Below are 16,962 nucleotides of genomic sequence, written 5' to 3' on the forward strand. Positions count from 1 at the left end.
CAGCCTCTGGTTGGCCAGCTGTGCCGAGGTCCCTGGCACGTCCGGGCAGCCCCAGCGCAGTGTCCCCATCGCTAAACTGGGGCCAGGAGAGGAAGGGGCTGCAGCCTGAGTCTTACTCCCAGTGGGCAGCCACCCCGAGGACGAGGCCACATTTCCTCTCCTGGAGCTCTGGAGCCCACAGGTACGGGGTTGGGGCTGTCTGCTTCCTAGTGGGAGAGGGCCTATGGCAGCAAACTCTTGGAGTCTGGCCTGCGAAGCCTGGAGGCTTCCGGAGGCCGCCAGACCGGCTCCCTGTGCAGCTGGTTCTCCCGCACGCTCAGTCCCCAGTCCCCAGTCCGCACGACCTCCCGCATCTGGGACAGTCTTCCCAGGCTGGGTCATGTGGTGCAGGCCGGCGCTGCTCTGGGGGAGGGCGGGGTGCCAGGAACAGCCTGCAGGGAGGGGGCCCCACTCCCCTGGAATGGAGTCAGAGCTCACTTTGGCCCAGTGCCCACTTGACACAGGGGCGGCCTCCACTTTCAACGGGGGGAGGTGGGGTGTGTGGGGGTCCCTCCATGTGGCCCAGCTCTGCACAGGCCCTGTCAGTTCCCTGACCGCCTGTCCATCTGTCCACCCACCATCCCCCGTAGTCCTCCGGTAGGCATTTATACTGTACTTGTGGTCTGTGGGAGGAGAGAGACTGTCTGTCTGGCTCAGAGCCAGAAGTTGCGGGGCGATCCCGGGTCTGCTGGCCACTGGCCACCGGCCACTTGATCCTGGGCAGAGCCAGGCGTCCCTGCATGACGGTCCGAATCTGCGGGAGGAGGAGCTGGGACGTGATGGTTCTGGGTCGTGCCGGGGCAGTCCCCGCTGAGAAGTTAAGCTCTGTGTTCACACAGGGAACCTGGACCAGTGAATCAGGCTGAGCGGAGGGTCCTGGGCTGGGGAGGGCACCCCTCCCAGCCCAACACTCTCCAGCACAATTGGCCATTTCCTTCAGGGCCCACACCTCAGGCCTCCTGGTCAGGAAACAGTGACACCCTGGGAGCTGCCTGGGCCCGAGAAAGTGGAATCATCTGCCCCCACTGCTGTCTCCAAAACGTCCCAGGCAGTTGCTGCATCTGGAAATGACCGTCGACCCCGCGCTGCCCCCTGCTGTCCCCTGCCGCCCCCCATCCTGCAGGGCTCCTGTGCCTTCCCACGGGTCACTGCGTGATGCTTGACACTGTGATTCTGGTGGTCCATAGTGATGTTCCCGGGCGGTTCAGATCACTTTGTGCCTCAGACCTCCCAGTGGGCACCCCTTGTCCATGGGACACTCATCCCCCTTCCCCGGTTGTTGGCGTCTTGCCCCCCGGCCCTGGCTGCCCCTGGGACACAAAGGCTTGTCCCCACGGACATTTCACTCTGTTCTTTTCTGGGCCATCTTTTTTCTGATTCTTCTCCTGGCTGCCTCATTTGGGTCCCTGCCTAAATGCCACCACCTGAGAGGTGCATCCCCTGCCACCCCAGCTAAAGTGGCTCTCTCACGGCAGTGGGTCACTTGCTGTGAGCGTGAGTGGGGGGTGTGTGTGCACACATCTGTCACTTGCGGCCCACATGCAGCGTACACACTGCACGAGGGCAGGAGAAAGCGGCTCGTGTCCCCGGGACAGGCTCGTCCTCCATGCTCAGTTGAGCCTGTTGGGCACTGAGCAGTAGGGGAGTGCAGGAAAGGAGGTTCCCTCTAGCTGGAGCTAGTCATGGAAGACTTCCTGGAGGGAGTGGTGTTTGGTGGGCCTTGGAAAAGTGAAAAGTTTGTTTGGGGCAGAGATTAGGGTAGAAAGAAGGCCAAGGGGTATTGTCAGACCTCAGCAGAAAGCCGCCAAGCAGCGAAGCCGGGAGCAAGGAAGACAGTGCCGGGAAGTGGATTGCCTCCGGCTGGTGCCTAGCGGGAGTCCCACATGCCCGCGGGCCGGCATGCCTAGGGAGGCAGAGCTCCCGGAGCAGAGGCCTGAGGTGGGAATGACACCTGTGGGTGTGGCTTGCTGTCTGGTGGATCCCAGGAGGGGCAGCCCTAAGCCCACCAAGCAGAGGGTGAGTGGAGGTGTTTCCAGGGCACCAAGTCCAGCGTGGGTGGGTGGACTGACAGGTGGAGAAGGGGCAGAAGGGCCCGGGGCTCTCGTCCACCGAGTCGGGCTGCCCCACCTCCCTGGCCCACCTGGCTCTGGCTTTTGGGCTGGTACCGTGAGTGTGCTTTGGTTATGGGGCTGGCTCTGGCCCGGCGGTCATGGCTGCTTGAAGCGCTGTGTTGAGGATTCTGAGGCCACAGGGAAGATGTCTGCTCGACACTGGTGGTGTCCGCCTCCGGCTGCGGGGGTCCGCCTCCGGCTGCGGGGGTCCCCACTCTGTGCCTACCTGCCTCTGCCCCAGTCCTGGCAGGAGACCCACTCATACCTGCTGGGGCAGGCAGCACCAGGACACGGGGAGGCCAGGGGCACAGGCTGGCGGGGGGGACCAGGAAGGCACCTGCCCCAGTTGTGCCTGGAGCTCTGCTCCTCATGCCAGCAGCACTCATTTGTCGGATCAGCACCCCATCCCTGGGCTCCTTCGCCATTTTGGCTTGATCTGTTCATTGTCACTGTTGTCCTCCCCACCCCACGACTGGCTGCCAGCTATCCAGCCATTCTGGCACGGCGGCCACTGGGCTCAGAGTGCTCCTTGCCTTTCCTGTGGCCTTCGCAGCAACCCAGGAGGCAGAGAGAGGCTGAGTCACTTGTCTGTAGTCACACTGCAGGTACTGGCGATTAAGCTGGACCTCTGACCCCAGGGCCTTTGCATGGCCAGGGTAGGACATTGGCAAGGAAACAAGGTATGTGGGCTGGCCTCGCCTCAGAGCTCACGCAGGATGGCCCAGCCGGCCCACCTGACTCAGTGGCCTGTGTGGGCGGGGCTGTTAACAAAGCATAACCACGATGTGTGCCTTGTCTTTGGGGGAGATGAGCATAGTAGGTAAGAGCGTAGGCTCTGAGCTACATGCACCCACTCTGGTGGGTGACCTTGGGTGCTTTCCAGAACCTTTTGGCCTCCTTATCCAGGAAGAGGAGGACTAATAGTCCCTACCCCTAAGGCAGGTGGGGGCAGCAGGCACAAGATTCGGGGAAAGCTGGCCTGTGTCCCAGGTGCATGGTTGACATTGGCTGTGCAGGTGACCCCTCAGTGACCTTTTGGAGCAGGCCAGTGTTGCTGTCTTGGTTTTGAAGGGACAGCCCAGAGAGGTTAGGGAACTGTCCCAAGTCCCACAGCAAGAGCTCACAGGACAAAAGAGCAGTATGGGCGGGGCGGCCTGAGCCCAGGAGGGAGGACGGTGGGGTCAGCCGAGGGAGGGTGTGCTTTCCAGCTGCGGGGTGGGGGGGGCCCTCACCCACTCACTCGCCTGCTTTGTGCCAGTGCCTGGTGGGTAGGGAGGTCATTCCTGGGGCCGCTGAGAGCTGATGGACCTCAGGGCCACACAGCAGACGGGGCAGCCTTGGGGCCAGGCTTCAGACCCCCACTCTGTGGGCATTTGCCTGCGGAGTCGTGGGTGATCTGATGGAGCCAGCCACTAGCCGGCTTTGCCCTGTGACATAATGCCGTCCCCTGTTCTACAGGAGGAAAGGGCGCCTCCGACGTCCCGGCACCTGCCTGGGGTGGACGTGGGGCCAAGCCCTCGGCAGGTCCGAGTGTGCCGACCCTCCTTCCCCCTTGGCTCGCAGCTTGCCTCCCCAGGCTTGCCCGGCAGACCGTGGCTGTGCCTTGCCGGGGCTAGCCCGTCGGAGGTGGCCCCGCGCTGGCCTTGCGTGGGAGGCTCACTAGCCCAGGATGGAGCCCCACCCCCCGACCTCGCCCACTGTCCGCTGCTCATGGTCGTCACATCCGGAGATTGGGCTTGGGGGAGGGTGCTTCTGGGTTTTGCTGGTGGCCACGGTCTCCTCTGCTTGGAGACAGACCTGAAGTCTGTGGGGTGTGCTGTGTGGGCAGAGCCACTTGCCCACCTGGGAAGTGGGTGTCCAGTCCCGTGTGGCCTCATTTCGTCATAGAGGAATTGGGGGCCATGAGGTTTTTGGAGATGGGAACTGCCCTGGGTAAGAGGCTCCCCTCCTGCCCTGTCCCTGTGCTCCCAGCCCCACTCCCTGCCTCCGTGTGCCCGCAGCCTCTCTGGGCTGGGCACGCCGCCCCATCTTCCTCCCTGAGTCACTACTGGTCAGTAGGGGGCAGTGGAGGTTGCAGGTCCTTGGAGAGGAGTGGGCACAGCGCTTTTGATCTGTCTCTCCCTGGAAAGTCTCCGATCTCGCCCACAGTGGCTTCCCTCCCTGCTAACATTTTTCCTGGGGTTGTCACACCGGGTGGGGTGGGGGGTCCCCACCAGGCTGGGGACGGAGCAGAGTTGTGTTGACACAAACTCCAGCTGAACCCACATCCTCTGTGCAGTCCAGCGGGACGGGGCCTCGAGGTAGGGCCTGTGGAGCCCCCACTGTGTGTCCCGTCGGTGGCTCCTGGACCTGCTCCTGCCCGTGGAGGCGAGGGGACCCCGGGCCTGGCTGACAGCTCTTTGGAACATTCCGCCCGCTTGGCCAGTCGAGCCAGCATGTCCTCATAGGGGCTGCTGAGAAGCTGTGAAGCATCTGTTTTCCTGGTTGAAAACAACCCTTATCTTTTGTGATTTAAAAATTATGCCAACTCATGGCAGAGAAAATTAAATCTGAAAACTCAAGAGAATATGCTCACTGATAGTTGCATCTCTTCCAAGCTGTCTTTTTTTTTTTTTTTTTTTTAATTTTATTTATTTGACAGAGATCACAACTAGGCAGAGAGGCAGGCAGAGAGAGAGAGGAGGAAGCAGGCTCCCAGCCGAGCAGAGAGCCCGATGCGGGGCTCGATCCCAGGACCCTGAGATCATGACCCGAGCGGAAGGCAGAGGCTCAACCCGCTGTGCCCCCCAGGCGCCCCCCAAGCTGTCTTTCTAAACATATGCTTAATACAAATGAGTTAAAAAAAAACCCCAAAAACACAAAAATGGGATCGGACACTTCTTTCTGCCACACGTAAGTGTGCTCCCTCCTGGGGGGGTTTTCCTCCTCCTGCCTGCATCGGGCCTTGTAAAGACTGGGCCCACTTGTTCTAGAACAGTGTGCAAAGTCAGAGGACCGTCTTGGGGCCATGGGGACTTGGAAACAGGCTGGGGAGCTTTCAGCAGAGGGGGGTGACAGACCAGGGCTGGGCCCCCCTGGATGCTTCCTCTTTTTATTCTGTGGGATTTTCTGTGAGTGGTGTGGTCAGGAGTGTAGGCACAATGCTGGGCGGGGACGACCTTCTGGAAGCATGACCTTGGCAGCATGGCCAAAGTACTTTGTTCCCATCTGTGAAATGGGCTTATGGAAACCAACACTCCAGAGATCTCCGTGAGAGAAGGTTTTGTCCATCCGCACAGAGGGCTTCGAGGAGCCCTGCCATTGTGGTCTGTGACGTCCACTGTCCATTGTCCACTGTCAGGCTGTCTTTCATTCATTCACCTTTGGAGGTGCCAGGCGTGGAGCTGAGGACTAGGGGTAGATCCTGGGGTTTCCGGGGAGAGCACGAGGATCTCAGGGACGGCCCCAGCTGCCCCACCACTCCCTCCTCAGCCGGTCCCCACGAGGCCAGCAGGGAACGGGGCCGGCTCCTATCCCTTCTCGCTGTGTGACCTGGGACAGGTGGCTGAGCTCCTCTGTGCCCCATTTCCTAACCTGTTGAAGGAGGAGAGCCACAGGAGGGTTCCAGTCGGGTTGCTGTGAGGACCCGAGGGGCTTGCGTGTGGAGCTCTGGGAACCGTGCCTGCCATTCGTAAGCTCTTAGTCAGTCTTCCCTCTTCTCGTAGTTGCGGTCCTGGGAATGTTCTGGATCTCCGGACGCTGACGACTGTAGATGAAATGCTTTCTCTGGGAGCCGTCGAGGAGGGACTGTAGGAACATCGACTGACTGGGAGCCTGTCCCCAGAGCTCAGTCCCCGTTCTGCAGGGGGAGGCAGCCTGCCCTGGAGTCCTGGCTCTGAGAGGGGGCATTGGGGTGGGGTGGGGAAGGGTGTGTGTCTGATGGCCCTTTGCCAGGGACCTGGTTCTCCCAAGTTTAGACCCTCCCTGCTCTGACGCTGAGGGTCCTCCCTCCCTCACCTCATGGGCCCACTGCGTTCTCAGCTGCTCCCACAGTGCTTTTGGGGCCGTGAGGCAGAAACCCCAAACCACATGGCCCGAAAATGTACTTAGCGCAAAGTGGGAAGCCCAGAAACCGGGCAGCTCTGGGATACTCCAGAGGGTGCCCCATCAGCCGTCCTTGTCCTCTGGTGTGACTGTGCTGTCAGCTGGTTCCCCGTGGTCACAGACGCCCCAGCGTTCAGAGGCAGGAGGGCCCCTCCTGTGAGCCCTGCCCCCCACCCCTGCTAGCAGCTGGGGCCCGGCTTCAAAGCCCCTCTGTGTGCTCCCTCGTGCCCCCCCATCCCAGGGTTTGTCTCCCAGCCCCTGACCTCCAGCTGAGACGCCGGGGCTCCTGTCCCTGTAGCAGGAGGGGTTTCAGGGCTGAACAGAGAGGAAGGTGCATCCCTGAACTAAATGAGGCTTGGCTGGGAAAGGGAGGTTGAACTGAGAGATCCTCCTTCAGCAGAGGGAGCAGGGAGGAGGCCCCTGACTCTTGCTGGTGTCCGCGTAGACACGGGGCACCTCGGGGCCATTCCTTCCTGATGGGGCGACCCGGGTCATCAGTGTGAGCCAGTGAGGCAGGACCCGGTTTTGCCCGCCCAGGGGGACCTTGCTGTGGTCCCCCTTCCCCCCAGCCCCACCCCCCACCCCCCATCCGTGCTGGAAAAACAGCAGTTGTGGCCCTAGGCACTGACCGGGCTTTCTTGGGGCTGCAGAGGGCTGGCTGAGCTGGCCCTCCAAGCCGGATCCAGCTGTCCTGGGGACAGGCTGCAGATACAAACGCGGGGGGGGGGGGGGGGGGGGAATCTGCGGCGGGGGGGGGGGGTCAGGGAGGCCTGGCTGCTCCTCCCTGCAGGTTTGGCTGGGAGTGCACCCTGCTCTTTCCTGGTCCCCCTCCTGCCCCTCATGGTTGGTTTCCTTTCCTGCCCCTCCCCCCGCTCTCCCCTCCGCTCTGCTCCGCGTCTGGTACTAATTAAGTCCTTCCGCCCGCAGCTCAGTGGAGGAGAGCAGAGCTTGTGTGGGGCCTCCCCCGACCCTGGGTCTTCCCCGCAACACCCCCCAGCCCCCCGACCCTGGGTTCCCCCCGCCACCCCCCCCTTCCCGACCCTGGGTTCCCCCCGCCACATCCCCCTCCCGCCCCCCAGCCTGCTGGCCTTCAGAAACCAGACATTTTGCCTGTGCGCGTAGGTTTTCGTGCCGTAGAACACCGAATTGATGCTGTTCCTTGTGTCTGAGTTTCTCCCTTTTCTGCTGGGGGAAGGCCCCTCAGCTTGGGGTTCCCAGGCCATGTCCCCAGCCTCTCTGGGCAGCTTCTCTTCGCTTCCCTAGAACAAGGCCACACAGTGGGGGGGGGGGGCTGTGGCTGGGGCCCTGTCCTTCCCCCCACCTAGAGGTGGTGTGAGGGGCAGGGTCGGGGGTAGCCCCCAGGGAAGGCCGGAAGCCCTGCCAAGCCCCTGGTTTCTGGAAGAGAATTCCTGGACTCCCCACCCTGGCCTGGAGGGGTCGGTGTTCTCTCTTCCACTTGAGGCTAAGGGTTGTTGGGAGGAGGGAGGAAGGAACGAACACGATTTTGAAGATGAGGTCATTGTTCACCTTTCGATTTTGAAGATGAGGTCATTGTTCACCTTTCGAGGGTTGTGGTCGCTAGCTCAGGGCGTGGTTGCCCACCGGGAACAAGGGCTGGGCTCTAGCGTCTCAGCTGCCGTCAGAGGGGAGAGAAGGCAGGCGGGTGGGTAGCACCTTCTGTGGACCGCGGCCTCGAGCTGCCAAGGCTGCACAGGGCCCCCAAAGACTGGCACAGTGGTCTTGGTGTCCCTTCATGGTGACTTGGGCTTCCCGGGGACTCTGCATGGCCATAGGACGCTTTACCTGGTGTATCTCCTTTCATCTCATCTACCGCACTGAGAAGTCAATTCTGTGATTCTCATTTCACAGAGGAGGAAGTCAAGGCACAGAGAGGTTATGTAACCTGCCCAAGGCCGCACAGCTAGTGAGGGCGACAGAGAGAAGGTTTGAGTTCAGGAAGCCTGACTCCAGAGCCCCTGTCCCTACCCTCCTTGGACCTCTGACCTTGCGGAGAACCCAAGGCCAAAAGAGATGCAGTGACTTGGCCAGGGTCACCCAGCAGGTTCGTGGCAGAGCTGGAATCCTGTCTCCCAGGCCAGCGAACAGGCCTGTCTGCAGGTGGAACAGCCCATCCTTGGAGTGGGACTGGAGGGTCCAGGGGTCCCTGGTCAGTGTGGCCTGGTCTCCCACATGTCATTCCAGAAAGACATCAGTGCACGATGGGGTGTCTGAGGGGTACAGACAGCCTTTGGGCTGATGACCACAGTCAGTCACGGTCGGCTCCTTTGGGTACGGCTTCCCTTGGCCGCGTATCTGTCCTGCCTTCAGTCTGAGGCTTGCCTCCAGCACAGGTGTGGGAATCTGCACACGTTGGCATCAGAGCCCTGCCTTCATGTCCTCGGTGAGGCAGGAACCTCTTGGGGCCCTCCGTGTCCTGCGGAATCCGCACACGGCTTCCCCAGGGCAGGGCTGAGAGCCTGGAGGGAGGCCTGGCCGCAGGAAAGCCAGCACTGTACGGGCCGATGGTGTGTATTCTTGGCTTTGACTGTGTATGCTTTTATGTACGAGGTGCGGGCACTGGCTGGTCGGCCTCTGCTGTCCACCTCCGGTTCCCAGCGTGGTGGGAGGGGGTGGGGCCGCAGGAAGTTGGCGGGCAGGAAAGGGTTAATGATGAATCCCAGGGCTGGGGCTCCTGCTCCAGCTTTTCCCAGGGAAAGGGCAGGACCGGAGGCCTCTTCAGAGGAAGGGGTGGGTGGGGGAGGCAGTGAGAACGAGCTCTTCCGCACAGGCACAGGCACCCCGGCCCCCGACTTCTGCAGGCCAGCTGTTCGGAGTGAGCCCGGAAGGTGGAGGGAGCAGAGGATGGAATGAGTGTGGGATTCATTACTGGGGTTTGGCAATGTGAGGGCCTCACTTTCTCCCTGGAGGGCGGAGCGGGGACGGGGGCGGGGAGGCCCTGGGCTGGAGCCATGGGGAGTTGGGGTGGGGGCTGTTGGGCCAGAGCCCCTGCCCATCCCCCCATGGCTGAGCTGGGGGGCTGCCGCTTCCCTGTCCCTGGGCGCCCCTTGCCCTGAGAACCCGGGGCTGGGGTCACGTGCCTCTGCTCCTCTGGCTTCTGCTGGAGGGAAAGGCCCGGCCTCCTTGGCCCCTGCCACCTACGGCCTCCTGTTTTGCTGCCTCGGCGGCCTCTCTCGCAGAAGCTGGGGTGGGTGTGGGCAGAAGCCACTTCCGGGCCGCCGCCTTGGCCCGGGAAGCCACTGAAGTCTGCTGATGCCCCTGCAGGGTGGGCGGACACCAGGGAGAAGGCCAGGGTGCCGCGGCGTGGGATGGCACGTCGAGAATGTCCCCAGCCAAGTGTTCCTTAGGCCGGGGTTGCCGCTGGGTTCCAGAACGGCGTCTGCGGGAGTGTCCCACTCCCTCAGTGTAGGGAGGAGGAAGGGAGAGGCCCAGAGAGGCAGAACCTTGTCAGATGACAAATACGTGTTGGAGGTCACAGAGTTTGTGACGGTTTGTTACAGCAGCAACAGGAAGCTGATACAGTCCGGAAGTGGTAATCTTCTTCTGGAAAGATTCCGGGCGAATTCTCTATGTGTCCCGAGCCCCAGAAGACGCTGGGCTCCCCCAGCCTCTCCCTGCTCCGGAGTGGGCGGGTCGGCTCCGCCAGGCCGGGCCGCAGGGGATGCAGTGGCGCAGTGGGTTCCCCTTTCCAGGTGAAGGCAGGGGTGTGAGCTGGCTTGCCTGCCTCATTCTTGTGGCCTTTTTTTAACCCCCTGAACGTTCTGTAGCTGAAAAAGACTCTGGGGCTCATCTGCCTGGTGTGCATGTGAGGAAAGGGAGACCCCAGGGCAGCTCAGTGCCAGGGTCAGGGGCACGCAGGGAGTTCAAACCAGGCTTTCCGCTCGCCGCCTCCAGCACTGTCCTCCGTGGTTAGCGGACGTCAGGGAGCAGACTTGGTGGGCCTGGGAGAGCTGGAAGAGCCGCCCCTGCTGCCTCTGCTCCCTTCCCCGCAGCCCTGCCTGAGCCACCGGCCTCCGCCTTACAGTGCTGGGAGCCCATGCCTTGGCTGAGGCTGGGGAAGGGCCAGGTGCCCTGCATGGGCGAGGGGGGCCTCCCCTGCACACCGCCTCTGCCCTCCACCTCCTGCAGGTGCCTCCAGACTGCCCGGGGCTCCTGGAGACCTCGGTGACTGGCCTTGCCACGCCCGCCTTTCCCCATCAGCACCCTGAGGCCAGCAGCGTGAAAGAGTCAAGCTCTTTCTGGCCACGACACCATCCCTTTCTGAGCAGAGTGGAGACCCGCTGAGCAAGTCCCTATGATCATCCAATCCTGGGACCCAGAAGAAACAGCTGGGAGTGACACTTTAGCACAGTGGGGACCTCCGGCCTCATCACTTGCCCCTCGGCCTCTCTCTCTTGACATCTGTGTGCAGGTGTCCCTGGCAGGGACACCTGCCTTCTCCTCTCATGAGGCTTGGGCCGCTTTTAGGATCCATTGGGAACAACCTGGGTGAACCGTTCTCAGGTGTTGCCAGACCCTTCGTTGGGCTTCGCCATCCTCCCTGATGAGATCTGAGCCGCCAAGGTCCGCGCACCCAGGACAGAGCCTGGGCTCCGGGCACTGTGGCGACACGCACCACATAAGGAGACGAAGGAAGACAGCGTCCAGTACCCTGTTTCCGACTTCTCTATCGTGGTCCGTGTTCACAGCCTGTTACATTTTTGATGTACTTTTTAAAAACTTTATTTTGAAATTGTCTTAGACTCTAGGCTCACAGGACGTTGCAAAAGTCATAGAAAGGAGGTCCGGTGCTCTTTACCCAGTGTCCTCCCTCGTGACGTGTCATTATCAAAGCCAGGAAATGACGGGGGTCCAGTGTGAACTCAGTGTGAGCTAGTGTGAACTCAGTGTGAGCTAGTGTGAACTCAGCTGCAGACCTTCAGCGTTCACCAGCTTCATGGACACTTCGTTGTTTTCACCTGTGGTTCCACGAACTTCTACCACGTGTGTGGATTCGTGTGCTCTCCGTCACAGTCGGGGGACAGAAATGTTCTGTTCCCCAAAGAATGGTGCCTGGTTTTGCGCTTACCCAAGGGCACTAGACGGCATGCTTTCATTATTTCTTTTTAATGTATTTTATTTTGCCTTCTTTCACTGACTATTGTGTATTCATCCTTTTTTCTTGTCTTTTTTAAACGTACCTTTAAAAGAGAAATTCCCCCAAGAGATCCTGCGGGCGCCCCGTTAGGGTTGGAAAGCACAGATGCTCCGGCCTCTCTGCACCGGCACTTTCTGCTTATTCCTGTTTATATCTCCAGCTCACAGCCCCCTGCATCTTGGCCACAGATGCTCACTCCGGGCTGTTCCCGGCCCCACGCCCGCGCCCGTGCCGGGAAGAGGTGGGCGGTCCGTGGTGCTGGAGCACCTGCTGGTGCTGGTCTGTGCACGTTCTGTCTGCCTCTTTCTCGGGTTCCAGGGATGGGAGGACCCTTTCCCCTTTCCGTGGCTGGGAAGACCCCTGCCAGGAGCTTGAGAAATTGGCCCAGAGTCTCTCAGCTGCTCAGTGGGGGGGGGGGGGGTGCAATACAAAGGGAGGGGTGCCTGAGACCACAGGCTCCTCTGAGGGAGGGATCACTGGCCCCCCAGCCCCCCTGCACGGGGAGGGTCTAGCACTACGGGGGTGCTGGGGCTTGTGGCGTGAGCCCGGGAGGGTCAGCGTCCCCTCTCTGAATAAACAGCCGGAGGTGATGTGTGGGCTGCTTCACAGCCTCGAATTTCCTGAGCTCCTGCTTCTGGGGGGAGAGAGGAAAGAGCAGGGCTGGCTCGTGCCCAGTTCAGACAGGCTTCTCCGTTGCTGCGAATGGTGGTTTCACCTGTGCCCCTGTCGGTGCTAAAGGGGTGGGGGGCTTCAGGGGCACCCCCCCAACAGTGGGTCCGGGCTGACGGAAGCCTCATGTCAGCCTGAGCAGCCGGCAGACCTCAGGCCCAAGACCAAGGCCTCTGCCCTGAAGGAAAAAACAAGGTTTCCTTTGGCTGGGATGCTTTCTGCCAGGTCACGAAAACAGGCCTGGAGTGGGGGGGCTCCCCCTCTCCCGGCGAGGCGCTTCATGTGGTTTCCCAAAGCCCTTTGAGGCTGTAAACTCATTATCATCCTGCCCAGAACCCCATAAGGGAGGGCAGGAAATTCGAGCAGGCACCTTGCAAGCAGGTGATGAGCAAATGGGTTTGTTGCCTCTGTTTACAGGTGAGTAAACTGAGGCTCAGGGACATTATCAGGCCTTGAGCCAGTCAGTCACAGAGAAGCTCACGCCTTGTTATTCCCCGGGGTCCTCCAAAGAGTTCTTTAGCTTTTAATAAACCTGCACCATCAAGGACCATGAACACCCGCGTGCCTCCGCCGGCCCGAGCGGCCGCAGGAACCAGCCGTGTTTCCTTCCACCTGACACGCCCGCATCCTTCCCACGTGGGCCTTAGAACGTCCGCATGTCGCTTGCTGCGTTCCTCTCAGTCATGCACCGTGGTGTGGTCTTGTGCACGTTGGACAACTGGGGGTATGAAGTATTAGCATCCTTGGGCGGCTTTTTGTGTTTGGAAATGTGAGGTCATTGTCCCCCCCCCCCCCGCCCCCCGTGCCTGTAGTTCTGGGTGTATATTCACTGCCGGAGGGTCGCGGGCGGGTGGCCCCGAACCACGATTCGCTGTGCTCTCCTCCACGGACACGCGTCATTTTCAGTTTTTGCCTTTAAACATGCTGCTGCTGTGACACGTGTTCTCTGGTAACTTTGGAATTTGGGTTTAAAACTGTTATTCCAAGATCTCAGGCAAGCCGTCCAACCTGTGGGGCTTGTGATCTCTGCCCCCACCCCATCTTTGTCCGGGAGTCTAAAACCGATCTGATGTCTGGCCTGGAACCAGAGCAGAAGGCTGGCAGGCTGAGAAGTCTAAACCAGTGTTTCCCAAACTATGTTCTGTCTGGGACCACGAATTGGTATTAAAGGTGCAAAGTGGTTCCATGGCCTAACAAGTTTAGGAAATAAAGAGTTTAAACTTAAAAAAAAAAAAAAACCAAAACAGAAAACCCAAAACTCTAGAGAATATAGTTTTTAGTGTGCTAATAAATACTTGTGAACATTAAAAGAGGGGAACAGTTAATGGATATATTTGTGGAAACCTTTTCGGACGGAAGCGTCCTGCAGAACAAATTTTCCTGCTTTAACAGACTTTGAGAAACGGGTCTGAATTGTTGGCTGTGGGTGGGGAAGCATGGATTTGTAGTGAAGAGAGGGGTTGCTTTTGTTTTTGTTTTGTGAGTGCTGGTAAGGAAAAACTTTCTCTCTATCCTCTTAGGTTCAGTACCAGAGGTCTGCAAATTAAACTGCAGGAGCCCCCTCACCCCGGGGGGGGGCAATTAAATATCAAGAGCCACAGTATGGAAAGAAAAGACAGCTTTAATCACATAGGTATGGGAGTTTACAGAAAAAATGTGATGCAAAGGGGCAGTTAGAATGAAGCTTATATGCTATCACCAGAGGGATAAGAACACTTACTGGAAGACAAATCACGTTTTGGAAAGATAAGTGGCCCTTAGGAGAATAGATGGGAAGTAGATAGTTCTGTGAATGTCTCTTTAGGTCTGGTGTGAAGACTTTCCCGTCTTCTGTGATGAAGTCTGTGTTGCCTGGTTGCTGAGAGCAGGGGATTGGTGACAGCCAAGTCCTTCTGGGAAGTTCTGCTTTTAGACTGTTAAGAGATTTCAGGAGCTCAAATGGCTCCTCAGAATCACTGTGCCACAGTGATGTCCCCTGGACCCCTCCCAAGGTCTCCTTTTTGTCTTGTTCTTTTCCAAGTCCCAGCCGGACAGCGGGCAGCGTGGAGAAGCTTAATGGAAATCAAAGAGCCTTGTCCATTGGGTGGCCTTCTCTGGACAGTGGAAGGAGCTGCTGACCCCCTAGCTTCCCCCTCATCCTGTGCGTGCCGCTTGTACATTTGGCTCAGAATGTTCTCGGCAGAGACCCCGGGATCTCGCCAGATTCCAGACATGTGTCTGCACCTGTCAGACCCACATGGTGCCTTTTTTTTTTTTTTTAATTTTTTAAGATTTTACTTAGTTATTTGAGAGAGCGAATGAACACACAGGCCAGGGAAGGGGGGCAGAGGGAGTGGGACTGGATCCCAGGACCCTGAGCCAAAGGCAGATGGAGTGACCAGGCTCCGCACACGGTGCTTTTCAACCCAGAATGCTCGGTGGAGTCCCCTGAGAAGTTTTCAGAAAATACCAACCTTGGATTAGTGGACTCAATGGCTGGGGTGAGACCCCGCCTCTGTATTTTTTGGAAGTTCCTCTTTAGAGTAGTGATGTGTTGCTAGGATGGAGAACCTGTTTCCAGAGGTCAAACAGCCAGGGTCTCAGAGCCTTGCGCAACCCCGCCCCCGCCCACCCCACCCCCGCCCCCAATCCCACTGTCTCAGCTGCTGAGCTTTGGTTTCCGTCCTTGTTTCGGGGAGGGCGGGCGTGGAGGCCGCTGCACATATCACCAACCTGGAGCGCCCCCACCCGGCAGCCCGCCCTCCTGACACCCGGAGAAAGCCCGCTTGGGGTCTCTTGGTCTTTGAAACTGGCGCAGGGTTTGGGTTCCGGTTGTTCCGTGGCCAGGCATCTAGAATTCTGGCTGGCTGTCACCGGGGCGGCCCGGTGGGTTCCCGAGAGAGGGTGGGCGAGGTTGGAAGTGGGCCTGGGGCTTCCCTGATCCGCCCCAGTGGCCCTCATGCCCGCAGGCGGAGCAGAGCTGGCTGCCGAGAGTTGAGATATCATCACATAATTTCCAAGACACCCTGTTGACATGTTAGCTCTTCAAGGGGAGAAATAAATGTGTATTAAGGTGCCCTGGAGGGGAAGAGGCAACCTGACAGCGGAGGTGGGAGGCGCAGGCTTCTTAGAAAGGAGGAAATGGGGCCTTCCTGCCACGGAGCTCCACAAACACGCATCTGCTACCTAGGAGACCAGGAGGGGGTGAGTAAGTCCCTCTGGCAAGTGCTCCAGATCAGGGTGTGACTCCAGAAGCTCGGAAGGGTGGTCGAGTCTGAGGGAGGGCATCTGGAGGGCTTCCTAGAGGCGGTGATTTTTAACAGGGGTGGGGTTTTTAGGAGGGGTTTGGGAGACTGCAGGGCCTGTGCTGTGAGAGGTGGTTGAGCTGGGAACACTGTCTTTGGCTGAGTCTGGGGATGGAGAAGAGACCCCTCTGTGCTGTGGAAAGCCCTGCCTTGGGGGGACAAGGGGAGGATAGCGCCCTGGGCAGTGCCTTTCCAGAAGGAGGGGCCGTTCATCTGTGCCAGCCTGGTGGAGCTGGATGTTGGTGCTGAGCATTTTCTCAGGAGGCTGGTTTAAGTAGTGAGATGGGCGGGAGCCAGACGGCAGAGGTTAAGACGCGAGCAGGTGTTGGGAAGATGGGACCGCAGGGCAGACAAACTGTCAAGAGGTGGGGAGAAGGCCAGCAGCTGGAGGAGGAGATCGTAGCTGGGCCCAAGGGAGGGGCCTGGTTTTTGAGATCGGAGGCAGCCTGACTGTCCGTCCTCGGTCACGTTGCAAAGGAACCGGAAGAGAGATGTCAACCAGATATGACCGAACCACCAGCCTGCTAAGCGTTGCTCTATGGCGAGAGAGACTTTGCAGGCCCCGGCCCCCCAGGCTTGCCTGAGCCCTCGCTCTGGGCCCCTTGGGAGCCCACCCTAGGACAGCAAGAGCGTGTGTGGGCTCCCTGCCCCCTGGGGGTGTATGGCTGCATCTGCTGGCTGTCCACCCCAGGGCCCCCACGCTGCTGACCCGCCACCCAGCCCTTCCCTGGCCCCTGTGTGCAGGGCAGCCCAGCAACCGCTTGCAGAGCCAAGGGAAGGGTGTTTATTCCTTGGCCTTTGATGTATCTGTGTATCCCATGGGGGTTCATCCAGGGTGGGTTGGAAAAGAGGTCATGGGAGGGCTGGGTGTCGTGTTTACAACCCCGCTTTGGGCTTGGCAGGAGAAAGCAGGGGCGGGGGTGCGCTGGGGCATGCGTGCTTGTGGGGGTGGGGGCAAGGGAGGCTGCCACGTGACCACTTCCTTTCCTGTCCGCTGCCCTGCGCCCGAGGGGGTGGTCTCGGGCATCGTCACGTGGGTGTCCCTGCATGGCGGGGTGGGTGGCACCCCCAGACTGTGCTTTCCTCCCAGGTGGCCCCTTTGGAGGTGGGAGCCTGCCCTAACTGTCCCCCTTCCCCTTTCAGAGTAGAACCCTGTTGCAGGCCACCTGTCCTGTGCTGCCGCCTCTCCCTGATGACTGTTCTGGCGGGGGGCCCCCAGGGAGGGCGGTGGGTGCTGCTCACTCTGGGCCCCCGGCAGGCATCCTTGTCAGGGACACCGTGGCACCCCTTCCCCTCCCCCGCCCCACATGGCAGCCTGTTGTCCAGCAAGGGGGCCAGAATGTCCTGAAAGTGACAGCCTTGGAAAACCCGAGCTAGACCCCCCTCCAAAGGGCTGGGAGGGATCCTGTTCGCGCTTCTGAACTGCCTTGGCCAGGAGCAGGTTTCCTCCAGCTCTAAGTATTTGTTTCCTCGATTGAAGGTGGAAGTTCCTACCTTACTCTGGCTCGAGTCGGGACTACAGGGCTGTGTGAGGGTCCTGGGGCCACTGTGACAGAGTACCACAAATTACCGTGGCCTTAGGCAACAGGAAAACCTACTGTCCCGCAGTTCCAGAGGCCCT

General features: G+C 59.8%; 1 protein-coding gene across 7 annotated transcripts in view; it reads left to right on the forward strand.

The window, feature by feature from the left end:
* Positions 1-16,962, forward strand: part of SEPTIN9 (septin 9) — a 143,701-nt gene that overhangs the window by 90,920 nt on the left and 35,819 nt on the right. The gene's annotated exons all lie outside the window — the stretch shown is intronic.

This window comes from Mustela nivalis (genome assembly GCF_964662115.1).
Source record: "Mustela nivalis genome assembly, chromosome: 17".
Taxonomy (NCBI): domain Eukaryota; kingdom Metazoa; phylum Chordata; class Mammalia; order Carnivora; family Mustelidae; genus Mustela; species Mustela nivalis.